This window comes from Capra hircus, chromosome 15, assembly GCF_001704415.2.
Source record: "Capra hircus breed San Clemente chromosome 15, ASM170441v1, whole genome shotgun sequence".
In the NCBI taxonomy this organism is placed as follows: Eukaryota; Metazoa; Chordata; class Mammalia; order Artiodactyla; family Bovidae; genus Capra; species Capra hircus.
In genome coordinates, this window is record NC_030822.1 from 74,462,474 (window position 1) to 74,477,617 (window position 15,144).

A 15,144-nucleotide genomic window follows, 5' to 3' on the forward strand; every position below is an offset into this window, starting at 1 on the left:
GCTAGAACACAGAGGAGTGGTAAAAGTACTGTACACAGGAAGCTAAAACCTTTGTTAACGTAATTGAGAAGCTGATTTGTTACATTTTCTTTCAGTTGCCTCTCCTGGCAATGAAAGGACTCTGACCCCATAAGGGACCACAGTCTGCGACGGGACCAACTCACCCACCCTCCCCCCAACCTCCAGCACCTGTTTAAGCTCTTTTTCTGTCTCTCCTTGGGTTGCTGTAAAGTGAGTGGCTGCTCTGTTGACATAGTTGGGTTTGCATTTCTCAGATGCTGAAATTTTCATTTGGAAAAGAAACATAAAAATAAGTCATAATACCAGCGACAGAGCTTTGAGAAATAATTAGCTATTAAATAATTCCTAAATGAAAGGCCCTTGCAGATGACTGAGGGGACAAGATTTATTTACTGTGACAATTTTCATGTGATAGTACAGTTTAATTCTTTTTTCAAGTTCTAAGTTTTCTCTTTCAATAATCTTTCCTGTTTTTCTTATTTCTATAACATCTTTTAAATGACACTGTCAAACCATGGTAGTGTTCTTACTTAAGATACTTGTCTTAGGCCCCTTCTTTCACTGAACTGTTGTTTTCATAATATGAAGTTCTCAGATACTCAAGCACTACTGTTTTCATTGGCTTTTTCATCGCCTTTGTTCTCCAAAGACTTTGTCAAAAGTTTGCATCTATGAAGCACTTCATGCTACCACTTTGACTTGCCATTTCCCTTTTTGTCAACCTTTCCAAGCCCAACAGACCCAGCTCCAGATTACGTCCCTTTGGGCTACATTAGCCTCTCTCCCGTCCCTGAATTATAACACTAGAATTGAAACCCATGATTTAAGATTCAGTTATAAAATGGCATAAATTTCCTTGAGTTTTTATCATGTGTGCAGTATTCCTCAGCTCTAAGATCATGAATTAAATGTGGATGGAATTTGTCTTCTACTTAGATAACCCTTTAAGATCTTGAATGGCACATGATACAACCTTGATGTATGTTGGTTAATTTCTTGGGAACTGTGGGGGACATTTCATCTTGTCATTTTTCAGGTCCTTAGATGGTCTGAAGAAATGTTTTCTATTTCATTCCCCCCCCTAATCATTTTAAGCCAATTTATTAATAGACCTTGATTCATTAAAATAGGATGCTATTTTAAAGGTCATTGGATCAAGCATTTAGTTGACAGCTACATCTTCTTCTTTTCTTTTCTTTTTTTTTTTTAAATCTTGGTCACTTTTGGAAGATAATGCAGTGTCATTCCTCTTTCAAGTTTACAAAACTGTGATTTTAAATACTTGAAAACATAAAATACATAGAGAGATCATTCATATATTCATTTCATATATGAAATCACCCTACTGAATTTTGTGCAAATTAGTGATGAGATGTAGATAAGTTACAAATTTCTAGAACTAATAAACTCCATTAAACTTTATTCTTATCTTTGCTTTTGTCTCTCTTTTAGCCTGAAAAAATAAGAAAGCAAAAGATTTCACACATTTATTGATGAATAGGTCAAAGATAATCATCAGTGGAGCAGAAATGCCTACTTCTATCATTCTATCATTGTTTTTGGTTGAGAAAAAAGAATGATAATGTGTCCCAAAACAACTTCATTTATCTGCAGAAATATGAGAAATTCATTTCAATTCTTCAGTAAATCCATATTTTATTGCTATACATATTATCCATAAAATATGGATAGCAAATAATAATTATCTTATAGTTGTATCAAAATAATATTGTGATGCTAACTGAAATGGGAGGTTAAATTCACTAACTCAAATCTATGTGAACAAAATTAAAGGGAACCTGCAATTTTCCAGCCTCTGTATCAGCTGAAAACCCACTTCTGTTGGGAGTTCTACCTGAGCGATAACATTCAGTGTTCAACCTACAAATTGGTACGTCACTCCAACTTTCACATTCACAACCTCCATGACCTTGGATGACTTGTGCACTTATTTGAGCTTCAGATTCTTTATTTGCGAAATGAGGTGGTCAAATTGATTTGTTTCCTTACAAATTTTTGTTGTTGCTACTGGGTTAAAAAGTTAATGAAAGCAATGGAAGACACACGTACATACGGACACTAAAATTATACACAGACTGTGCTGGGATTTAAGCTGCTCAAAGTCATTCCTTGAACCACAGGTACAGAACTCATGAATCAGAGGATTTTTAAAGGCCAGTGTAACTCTAATATCCTATGACTCTCTGAACATACTTTTGCTTTAAATAGTATAATGAAAGAAAAAAGGGAAGAAACATATTACATATATAAGCAAAAAGATAATTCAGGAACAACATATATCTGGGTAAGAGGATCAATTTAGATACTAGATTGTGATGTTTGGAACGTGGTTAAAATAATGAATTTGATATGCAGAAGTGAATAAAATATATCAGCACTAATAAGGCATTTTAACAGTAATGTTTTAAATGATAGATTTCTATTTATTACAAGATGAATTAACTTATACATTTCTAGAGGTACATTTTCTTTTCATGTCATTCAAAAAGTCCATATAGAAAAATATACTGATTCAGAGAACAATTAAAACATAATGACTTTCAAATTAATACAGAAGACATTATTAATTTGAAATACACATTTTGAAGATGATTTTTAAATAACTAATTTTTACCTTTATCATGCACACTGTTAATTTTCAGTTGAAATTATTTCACAATTAACTTGGACTTAATAAAATGACTCCCATATTTCCATCTAAACCATTTATCCTCTGGGTATGGTTTGAAGCTACTCGCTTATTATTTTAAGCAGTTATAACAACAGGATTATATGAATATAACTGGGAAGAATTAAAATGCAAATTAACATTTTGAATTATAACATTAAAATCAACTTTAAGAAAGTATAATGGAAAACGTAATTTGTTTTTCAGAACCAAGGTGTTATTAAAGGGAATGTGTAGAGAGGAGATGGAAAGATGAAAGGAATATTGTATCAGACACAAATCACTATTTCAGAGAATTAGAATTCACTGACAATAAAGTACAGAAAAGTAGGATTTAATGCAGGGAAAATATATTAGGTTTGAAAACATCACAAGTCAACATTTTAAATTTCATTAGTGTTATATACTATAGCTATCCAATTTTATAACTGAGAGGGTAAAAATCACTTTGGGGAAATTTCATAATTTTCAGATTATTGATAGATGTGTAGGAAATAAAGAGTAAGTTTTCCTTTCATTTTTTCAGAAATTAAATAGAAACATTCAAATTCAAATTGCATGAGGTTAAACAAAGCCAAGATATAAATTAAAAATCTGTTAAAATTTAGATTGAACTACTTTTGTCTAGATTTCAATGTAAAGAAAAGGCAAAGTTAAAGAGTCTACAATGCAGTGAATAGAACTGTAAGTTCCAAAGCTTTTGAGATACCTGTATATCATATGTCCTCATTTCTCAGATAGGGAAGATGAGGTTCAGACATGTTAGGTAACTCACACTGGCGCAGTAAGAAGTGTCAGAGTACAGCATAGAACACAAGTTTTTTAAACTTCCAAACTATTTCCCCCTGTATTTTAGCCTGCACTGATGACCCTTGTTCTCTCTTGTAAAAAGAACTTAGCTACATCTTTCTCTAGATTGCTGTGTACGCAAGCTTGCCCTCATGCATGCACGTGGAGTTCAGACATTCTGCATCCCACAATACTCTCAACATAAGCCCTACTTCAGAATAGATAACTTGACACTGCAATAAGTTAAAGAGTTATAGCTCCACATGATATATGCAACTTAATTCTGTGCAAGAAAGTTATTAAAAATATGAAAATGATGTAAAGATAAATAGCCTCTGAATTGAGTATTTTCTTAGTTTTTGGAAGAAATTTATTTTGTATCTTCACAGCAAAGGTAAAATGAACCACCAGACAAGAGTCTTAGATGGCCAACTCAGATAATTTAGAAACAAACAATAACCTCTTCCTGTCCCCAGATCACCTCTACTTGGGCTGGTTTCCTCACTGCAAAAACATATTTGTTATTAAAAAACGCTCTATTAACTGAGCTACCTGTATAGAAGATATTAAGTATACATGAACATTAGACATGGAATTACTTTATTTTCATAAAATGTGCTTTAAATGAAGTCCTTTTAAATAGTAGTCATGAACATGAGTGTCCATTTGGAAGGAAGAAAAATTCACGGGATGTGCAAACAACCATTTTTGACAATATTCTTTTTTTTTTTTTTTTTTTTTTAAGAAAAAGCCCTCTTAGCAATCACCTATGACAGGTCATGGTCGAGCAGACTGAGCAGGTCCACAAACTCAGCCTGAGCTTAGCAGCCTGAAGGTCCACAGACTGGGGAGCCCAGCCCCTAGGCAGGCTTCTATACACACTGCCTTCTCTCACATGTTTCTGTGCCCAATCAGCATTCTCATTTGCAGGGTGAGGATTTTCACTTTTATGGCTTTTCAACAAATAAGGAGCTCTATCAGTGAGTTTACTGGTTTGGTTATTAAAAATCATATTTATTTGGCCACCAAAGGTTATTTACTAATGTTAACTACCTACATCATAAAATATATGTTGTAACTATTAAGGATTTTTAGCATGCGCTTATCTATTTCTTAGAAAAAATATATCTGTATAGTGTTTTACAGTGTGCAAAGGAATTTTATAGACATCTCATTTAAAAGCAAAGCTCTTTGTTGAAATATTCTCTGCTAGGTAGGTGAAGACATTGAGCTTCAAAGAACTGAAGACATACTATGATCACAAAGCATTACATTTTAGGGACATGACAAATTTTTCAAACTAAGTGCAATCTTGCTGTTTGCTTTTTCTACATGTATTTGGGTAACCTTAAGAACTATTTGAAACTGGTGCTTAGACCTCTGCTTACGAGATAAACAAGTATGCATGTTCTGTCTGGTTCACTCCATGCTTACCTTTTTTTAACCAGGTCATTATTATTATTATTATTATTTTAGAAATTCTTAGTGATAATTATCCTTTAATAAATGGACAACATACTTGAACCAGAATTCTGAAATTTGACCGAAGTAACTGTAGATCCCCTGGCTCAATTCATGTGAATAGAGTAGTTCTCCCCTCAGCTTAAATTTTGTTGCATAGTTTATAGATTTTCCCCCTTTTCTATATTTTCTCACATTTTGTGGGAATTTGGATAATATGAGTTTCTTACCATGCATAATTTCAATAATTTACATGTCAGTTAGGAACTTGAATAACTGTAATAATGGCTTGTAAACAATTAAAATTTCACACACAAAAAACTAATACTTTTTGGACTTTGCCAAATTCTTAAAATTATTCTTTCCTTTGATAAATTATTTATGACTCTATAATGTTTCAGCAAGAAGAGTACATCTTTAAATCATTGTCACCATTAGGAAATGTGTAAAATTTGTGAAGAACAAAATAAGTCTGACAAATGAAAACATTTCCTCTATTCCATATCATCCACATTGGTCTGATTTAAATCTTACTTAAAGGAAACAATTTCATCGTGCAGTTCTGCTAAAACTGTCAATAAATTCAGGAAGAATTTCAAAATTTAATTATGAATTCTATGAATAATTTTATATTTACCACAGTTATTTCTCTTTATCTAGAACATGGTCCAACTTTAAGTAATTTTCAACAAAAATACTTTGTGTCTATATCTGTCTTACCTTTAAATAAAGATTAGACGTTATTTATCTTAACCTTCTGGTATTTAAGGATTAAAACATAAAGCAATATATTTGAAGTAGGACAGGCACTAAGGCATCAATTTATCAAAACCACTTAGTAAATATAATAATGGAAACATTGAGAATATATCTTCAAACTTCCAACCGTTAAAAAGCACTCATTGCCAAGGCACTTGGAGCCACCCTGAGGCTACAAATCAAGAAACTTTGACTTTTAAGGGTGTATATTATACTCCCTAATTTCACTTAGAGTAGGATTTTAAAATATACTTTAATATGTATATATTTTAAAAGGCACTGTATTCTAGTAATTTTTAAGACCTAGAAGCTATCAGTGAACTGTTCAATCCAAAAGTTATTTCTCTATCAATAAAAGACCCGTTTTTACACCTACACAGACCATGTCAATTAACTGCTTGCACAAATCTCTGTCTTTCTCTATATATAATTTCTAGTGACTAAATCTGACTTAAACATTTAGTAATAAATTTAGTAGGGGAGGAGTTGAGTTTCTTTTGATATTTGATGGATTCTTGAACAGAGGCGATAATGTTGGGAAATTGATGTTATTTATATTTTGGTTTCCCCAGAAAAGTGGCTCCCCATTCCAGAAGCTTTTGATACTTCTGTTAAGAATTCCAAAGCCAATTCACATTCATGAGGCTTAAACATACAGCACATCTATTAATAAGGATGATTTTGTTTCTTCATTTTTTAAATAAAAATCTATTACAAAAGATTTAATATGTATGCCAGGAAGACTAATTTAATCTGGAAAAAAAGTGACAGAATGTCCTTTTTTTCTCTTTTTTTGAAGAGCAATAGTGCAAGAAATTGGTTTTCAAATTTAATGAACTACTTTGAACCTCTGTCTTCTCTACTGTAAAATGGATCTCAATATTTAACTGTCAAAGATTACTGTAACAACTAGAGATAATATATGTAAAACTCCTTCCCAATACAAGGCCTGTGCATAGCATCTACTCAAGTAGCAGCTAAAAGGACTGGTAATATTTATCAAATGCATATTGATTCCTGATCTAAATAAACAGGAATTGATTATCAACACAGATTAAAAGAAGTAGAAGCAGTGGGATTCTATGAATGAAGAATGAACATATACTCACACCATATTTCACTGATGCTAGGGATGTCCAGTACTCTTGCCTGGAAAATCCCATGGACAGAGGAGCCTGGTGGGCTGCGGTCCATGGGGTCGCTAAGAGTCGGATACGACTGAGCTACTTCCCTTTCACTTTTCACTTTCATGCATTGGAAAAGGAAATGGTAACCCACTCCAGCGTTCTTGCCTGGAAAATCCCAGGGACAGGGGAGCCTGGTGGGCTGCCGTCTATGGGGTCGCACAGAGTCGGACACGACTGAAGTGACTTAGCAGCAGCAGCAGCAGGGATGTTTTTTGATCTTACAAGGAGCTATCAAGGGAATGTTTTTACACAACTATGTATGACTTCAACAGGAACTTATTTACTAAAGGAGCATATTTGCATATGTCCAGTATTAAATTATATTCATAGTAATGAAACCAAATTCACAGTAATTGTCTGAAATATTTTTTTAACAATTAGATTTCATTCTTTTCACTTTAATGTTAAATGCATTAAGTTTCATATGAAAATCAATAATATTTTGTATAATAAATATTAAACCTTTTACTTCACCAGTGTGATACACTGTATTATTGAATCTTCTTAGAAAACAGTTGAGTGCATTTTGTCTTCATGAACAATTAGCTGGGTTCAGTGTAATTGTCTTGAGAGTCAGTCCTTGCTTCATTAAAACATACACACAGTCAACTATATTACCTATATAATATATAACCTATATAATCTTATCACATTCACTACCATACAACCTGAAATGTTGATCCTAAATTTAAGGTGACTGAGGATTTCTATGCATCTTGTATATAACTGTATTGAGGTTTGGGTGCTCTAATTCATTAAGAAAGACATACAGAAGTGCTTATTTTTAATATTGCACAGACTAGTAATAAGAATACTAATTAATTAGTGGTAAATTGTTGTTTGGAAAATGTATTTCTTTCACTTTCAAACTACCAACCAATTTAATGTCAGACTCCTGTCAAGTGAAACAGACTGACTCAGTTTTTTCACGTGAATCACAAAATATTTTCTCCAAAGTCTACCTCTAGGGTAAAAACAAAGCGCAGTTCTGAACATTAGATTTAAAAGCAGCGCGTGGCGGGATGGTCAGGCGCTCACTGTCACCTGATTCCTCTGCATTTGTCACCCGACCATCACCAGGGAACCAGTGCCAGGCAAACACAAAAGGAGAGTCTAATCCTCTCTGGAAGAGCCTCAGATGAATTTCAAGCATTGGCTCTCCGCTTAAAAACGAGGAGCTAGGAGTGTGGAACTGGACTCAAGAAGTGATATCGGGGCTAAAATATCCTTCAAGGTATAAATCTTCTGTATGAACACTACAATCTACTGAAAATAGGATAGTAGCAATGGAAACCTAAAGGGGTATGGATCTTGAGACAGGAAAATGATGATTCCTTGTATCTCTTGTCAAATATTACACTAGTTTAACTAACAAGGAAGAGAGAGGATTTTTCATCAACTTCAACATAGCAAAATGTAAAAATCAATTATGTGTCAAGAAGTCTACTAAATCTTTCGAGTACAAAGCATTAGATTAAAAATAAGTATGTGATGATGCCATTAAAAGCCCACTATGCTATAATTTTTATACGTATGCATTTGTTACCAACCAGTAATTCCATGGACAGAGGAGCCTGGAGGGCCACAGTCCATGGTTTCACAAAGAGTTGGACATGACTGAGCACACACACATACGCACAGAACCAGGCATGTACAGGGGAAGGGAGAGTCTCATCCTCTTGACAGAAAAATTCATATGATTCCAAAAGCACATCCAAAAAATATATTTATTGAGATATATTAATTTTTGTGTTTTTCTTTTTGACACCTGGTCCTAGTCAGCTGGAAGCAGCCATGTTGCCCCAAGAAGAATTAGAACTGTTACAGCAGAAATGCTTAAAGGAAGTTGACATTCACCTTCTGATTTCACAATTGGTCCTTGAAATCTAGAGCAAGACAAGTCTGGAGGATGGCACTTTCCAGGAAAAAAAAAAAAAAATATATATATATATATATATATATTCTCTAAATTTCAAAGACATCCTCAAGCGGTGGACTCAAACAGAAAGGATTCCCAGGAATAAATGAAGAAGACTCTGTCTAAGACCCAGGGGAAGCCTCCAACAGACAGGAAGAGGAAGTGAGAGGTGTCTGTGATTCAGAAGAGGGAATTGGAAGAGTAAGAAGATCAGATGATAGCGTCCCAGTTTTGAAGGAAGTAGGATGAGCAAAAGAACAGACTAGTCAGGGGATATCCAAGAAAACCATGGCTTTTGTGCAAGGCTATAAAGTCTGCAAGCATCTCAGGAAAGCATGATTCAACATGGTGCTGGCTGAGTGGGGGCTTTGCAGAAAAGGTGACCACACACGGAAGCCAGATAGGGAAAGCAGCTGGCCTCAGAAGGATGTGCTGAGCCAGGAAGAAACAGAAGATTCCTTCAAAATCAGACAAGTCAGACAATCAGACAAAATCAGAGAGAACAGATGCAATTATAAGCCGGAGTCTCAAACAAGAGGTGACAGCAGTGGATTCTGATGACCAGGCGTGGTGAGGGATGGGCAAGGCCACTGAGGTCCGGAAGAAAGAAGACCCCTTCCCATCGCCACTGCCCCCATGTAAGTGTCTCCCTTTTCCCAGTTGTCATGGGTTAGTGGAAATGAAAAGGAAGAACAGCACTGGATGGAAACTGGGAGAGATAATTCAAAATAAGCCTCTGTGAAACGAAAAGCCATAGATAGCTATTTCCATGTGTCAGGTTCATTCCCCACTCTTCAGCCCTCCTTCCTCGACTCCACTCCCTCTGTGAAGGCGTCACAAAGAAGTCTTCATGAATAAGACATTATCAAGAAGTCAAGACTCCTTGCAGAGAACTAAGCATTTTTGTATGTACTATTTTGCAATTATACTGAATAACAGCATCTGAAGAAGGATCTATACAAAAGATGTCTTTATTTTTTTAAAGCTGAATACAGCTGTTTCCTTTTCCCATTTGCTGATTCTTAAGCTGTTCTAGTCTTACGTTTGTGCAAAAACCAGGATCTTGAGATTTAATAGATGTGCAAAGGTGAGGATATTGGTAGAGGGGTAGAGATTGTTTGATAAGATTCTAGAACTTGGTATACTAAAGTTCTTGGTTTTTTATCATCTTTTTTAATGAAAATTTTGAAATTTCAACAGTGACAGAACGGGCATATGACCTATATTTGACAATTTATATGGCATATTTTACCCATTTCCATAAACTCTGTCAATTCTTTTTTTTTGTTTGTTTTAATCTCTGGAAAACTAGGGAGGAGGAAATGATCACCTCCAATTCTTATGTTAATGGCCACTATTTTCCACTAGAACACTGCAACTTCCTAACAAATGTTCTCTCTGTCTCCAGAATCAGCCACCTCCAATTCTATTCTCCAGATGGCAGTGAGGGTGAGCTTTCTTATACACCAATCTGAATTCTGCGGCTCTCCTGTTTAAACAGGCATCAAGACTACACGATTGAACATGGTTACAAGACCATTAATTTCCTGGACTTGGTTTTCTTCCACCTCATCATCAGCCCCCACCCATCCTCTCCCCATCAGGTCTGCGCCTGTGCCGTTACCTCCTGCCTGGAATACTCTTCTCTTCCTGCCTTGGCCGTTTGCTGATTCTGCATGCTCAACTAATTATTAAACCACTTTGAGATCACGGCTGAGAAACCTTTTATCAAGACGCCTTTGTCCATTCTTAAATTCAGCCCAGGTGCCCCTCATGTGCTCCAATGGCTCCTTGTACTTTCTCTACCATGACATTCAATACACAACATCATAACTATCTATTTACTCGAGCCTAGTCCCCATCCAACTGTAAACTCAGAGAAGGTAGGATTGCTGTCTAATGTATTCACTGCTTATCTCCACATTCTGGTAGAATGACTGACATGCAACACAGCAATGTTTGTAACTGGCTCGTGAAGAATGAAATGATTCCTAAATAAGATAAATAAATTTAAAAACTGACTCCTAAAGACTTTTCAACTTTGCAAAAAAACCCCACAATTTTTTGGTTTTTGTATTTCAGAGCTTTGTTTTTTCTTTCTATTAACATAGATAACTGAGAGTCAGTTACTTTATATTAATGGAAGCTATTAATAAAATTTTTGTTTTAGAGTTAAAATGGATAATTTGTTCCTAACGTTTTCCTTCCTCCCCACTTCCTTCCTTCTTTCTTTCTTGTAGTCCCTCCTTCACCCTTCTTTTCTTGCCCCCTTTCTCTTTCTTCCCCCCTCTCTTGTCTCTCTCCCTGTCTCTTTCTCCCCACTTCTTTTTCTCTCCCTGCTTTTTACATGTTGACACCTAACTGGTAGCTAAACAGAAACTTAGAGATCAATGATTTTTTTCTAAAAATTTACCCTCAAGTTAGAAAATGGGCATCTTTATTAAAAAGCAAAAAGTAAGCTTCTGGGCATATTTATATTTCATATGATTGGAGAGTATGTGATTATTTTTCTAACATTTACCATTGTTACCACTGTAGATAATCATTCATGTTTTGTATCATTAGCATAATTGTTCACTCAATAATAAAGGGGAAAAGCTACTGTTTGGAGTATTTCTCCATTTCACTTCTGTAAGTTGCATTTACTCCTTGCAAAATATGAAGAATTTTTATATTTTTCTTGTTTTTATCCCAAATTTCAATGAAAAACTTAAAAGAAAACTCTATGTCCTGACTTTTCTTGTGGTTGAACAGGTATCAGAAAAAGTGAAAATGCACATTGTACTCAGTTCATACGAAGCAACTAAACTGGTTAAAATGATGAGTTCTAAAGACTGCCACTTGCAAATCTCTTTGTACCCTCAGTTATATCAAATATAGGACTCACCATTTTAAGTAAATGTTGGATACATTCTTAGTCTACAGAGAATAAGCAGAGCCGCATATCTCTGTTTTGATGAGAATATTGTATGATTATATTAACTTTACATAAAACTTCTGGTGTTTCTCATGAATTTTAAAGCTCTCAGAGAAAGCTATGACAGATGCCCATTGATTATTTTTCTATTACATATTTTAAAAACACTTTTTTCATTTACCCAGTGAAAGTTGCACAAAACCCATTAAATCAGTGTGGACATGATTGTAATTGATATGTCTTTGAATAAAAAATGTGAAGAAAAGAAAATAATTATTTCTTAATAGGAATACAGCTTGGTGGGGAGATACTTTAAAATCTAGCTTCCTGAGGGTGAGGGTTGGTAAAAGTTTAATGGCAAAAAGTTTTAAACTACTGCTTTCTATAAATAATTCATAACAACAAAAACCTCTCACAGGTAAGTAGATTTCATAGAAAGAGGTGTTAAGCTTTAAATGTAATTGACAAGAGGAAAACATTTTAAGTAGGTTTCATTTAGAAAACGTTATGCTTGCTAAATTGGATATATTAGGTTTGGTGTATTAAGAGCAATTTCAAAAGATTACAGTACCATTTAAATAGTTTGCTCATATATATCTAAATGTTGATCATGATACTGATGTCACACTGCAGTTAATAATTTAATTTTCTTTAAAGCAATGGAGAGGGTAAGCTTTCTTAGCTGCTTAATTCACATTTCTCTGTAAGTCTTTTGTCAGTTAAAGCTTTCAACCAGCTTTAGCTTTCAAAAGCTTAAAGTAATGCCTTCCCATCTCTCCACGAGTAGAAAGAAAGCAAACAAACTCATGTAAGGTCAGCACGACATAAAGCAACAAGAGCCAGTAAATTGAAAATGAGGTTGACATTTTGGGGCTAATCCAGCAGTCCTGTAACACTCTTCCAAGCTCCACAGCTGCACAGGGCTGTGGACAAGCCGGGGCGCAGCCTCCAGGCAAGTGCCCGGAGCGCTGCCTTGGAACGCGATCAACTCCAAGAAGAGCAGCAGGGCCCTTTGAGATTGTCTTTGCTCCGGGGATAGGCTATTTAGGTAACGTGCATGTTGAGTCACTGCCACTATGAACTTCAAGGAAAACAAGTTACTCAATCCTAAAGGATATCAACCCTGAATATTCATTGGAAGGACTGAGGCTGAAGCCCCAATACTTTGGCCACCTGATGCGAAGGGCCAACTCAGTGGAAAAGACCTTGATGCTGGGAAAGATTGAAGGCAAAAGGGAAAGAGGACAGCAGAGGATGAGATGGTTAGATAGCACTGCTGACTCAATGGGCATGAATTTGAGCAAACTCTGGAGACAGTGGAGGACAGAAGAGCCTGGCATTCTGCAGTCCATGGAGTCACAAAGGGTCAGACGTGACTTAGTGGCTGAACAACAACCATGAACTACTGCTCTTTAACTTATCACCAATGCCCCCGTCCCTAAATTCTCAAATCTTGTCTAATGATAGAGAGGACAAATTATTAAATAAAACTACACTTTTTTGTAGGCTCTTTTCTTTCACGTTTTTCAGGCCATACTGTTTCATGCCTAACTCTGGACATACAGGTTTTATTGGCCCCGAGTAACTGATGGTCTCTAAGGACTTTTCCTGAGTTTAAATGGGAGTGTGAGCCAACCTGAATGCAGTTATCTAGACCCAGTTCACATTCTGGATTCATATGGACACAGATCAATCCAGGTTGGATTGGATTCCATAACATGAAGCAAGCAGTCATTTATTTTACTGCTTTTTGTTCAACTTGTGAAATTTGATAATTTGATAAGGACCAGAGAGTGTGGAATAATGGTATATTAAATAGATAATGGATGCAATGTAGAGAGATAGAGACTGTCTTTTTCACTAAACTTTGAGTAGGGAAAACAGTGAAACCACAGAAATCAAGCATTATTATCTTCACTAAAATCATTACATGGCTTAGTCTAGTGTGGATAAGCAATTTAGGACCTGGCAAACCTGTGAGATTTTCTGGCTATGTATTTCCTGCAAAATTTAAGAGCTGCAAAAATTCCCCATATACAACTGGTAGTTACCCTTTCTTGGGTTGTCTGCTTATCCATTAACATTATCAATGGAGACATGGTTGGTGAGTTTGCAAGTATAAAAATAAAATAGCCTTAAAATTGAAAAAAAAATGTTCTCTTGAGTACTATGAATATTTAAAAGAACTGATATTCTATTCTGAAATCTGGTATGTAAAGAGTACAGTACATGAGAGAAATTGCTCAGGTATTCACAGTTAAAAACTCTAGAAATTTAATAGCTTTCTTACCAAAAGAATTCAAGATCAAAGCAGACATGAAGATCTCTTCTGGGAATTTTATAACATAGCCTTAAGGACAGGAATGATATTTAGGGAGCTGATGAGTTCATTATGATTTCCAGACACATTGTTCCTTTATACAGAATTATTACCACAGTAAAAACAATCTGAGCATGAACTATATAGCATAAATTTTTGGAATATCTGTGTTTTAGTCAACCTCTCTATATTTTAAAGAAATACTTTTTAAAAAAGGTCAATATCAGTACTTTTATTCTTTGTATTATAATGAACGGAACCAGCTCATTTTTTTTTTCAGAGAAAGAAATTAACTGAATTTTTTTCAGAGAAAGAAATTAACTGAATACTTTGAACTCTAATTTCAAATCAAATATTTTAAATATTCATATGCACACGGAGGTAGCCATAAAGCAACTTCATTTTCTAGATTCCTTGGTTTCACTATAGAATATACCAGATTAATCTGATAAAATCATAACTAGAACTATGGCTTAAAGAAAACATAAAAATAGCAGTTACTATTTCTGAACACTTATGTATTTCTTTTCATTTTCATTTCTATTAATCACAAAACAATTGGCACAGGCAATTTTAATCAGACTTGCTCAGCCAGGTATTAAACAGCAGAGAAAGGGAGAGCGGGTCTAGATCAGCTCTCCACACAGTACTCGCTATCCAATGTAGCTGTTTAGAAGTTACAGGCTGACAGGGTATGGCTATTTGAAAGGCCTTCCTTCTGGAGAAAACATACTACCTACCATATTTGCATATTATCCGTGCAGCAACTAATTATTTTAATGGGAAATATGAAAAATGATAGTACTGCCTAATTTGAAAGTGCCATTTAAAAAATAAAAACACAATTGTTAAGTAACAACTGACACTGGAGGTATAATTGCTTCAGACCCAAATGGCTTCTCAAATCTTTTGCAGGGAAATATTTTTATTAACTCAATAATCTATTTCAGTGTCCTTCAAGTACTGTCTGATAGATAACCTTCTTCATGTGATTTAATTTCACTTTAGAGCCTCCAGAAAGCACATGACCTATAAAATTAAGATAAAAGTTATGCAACTACATAGGAACAGAGACATTAGTAA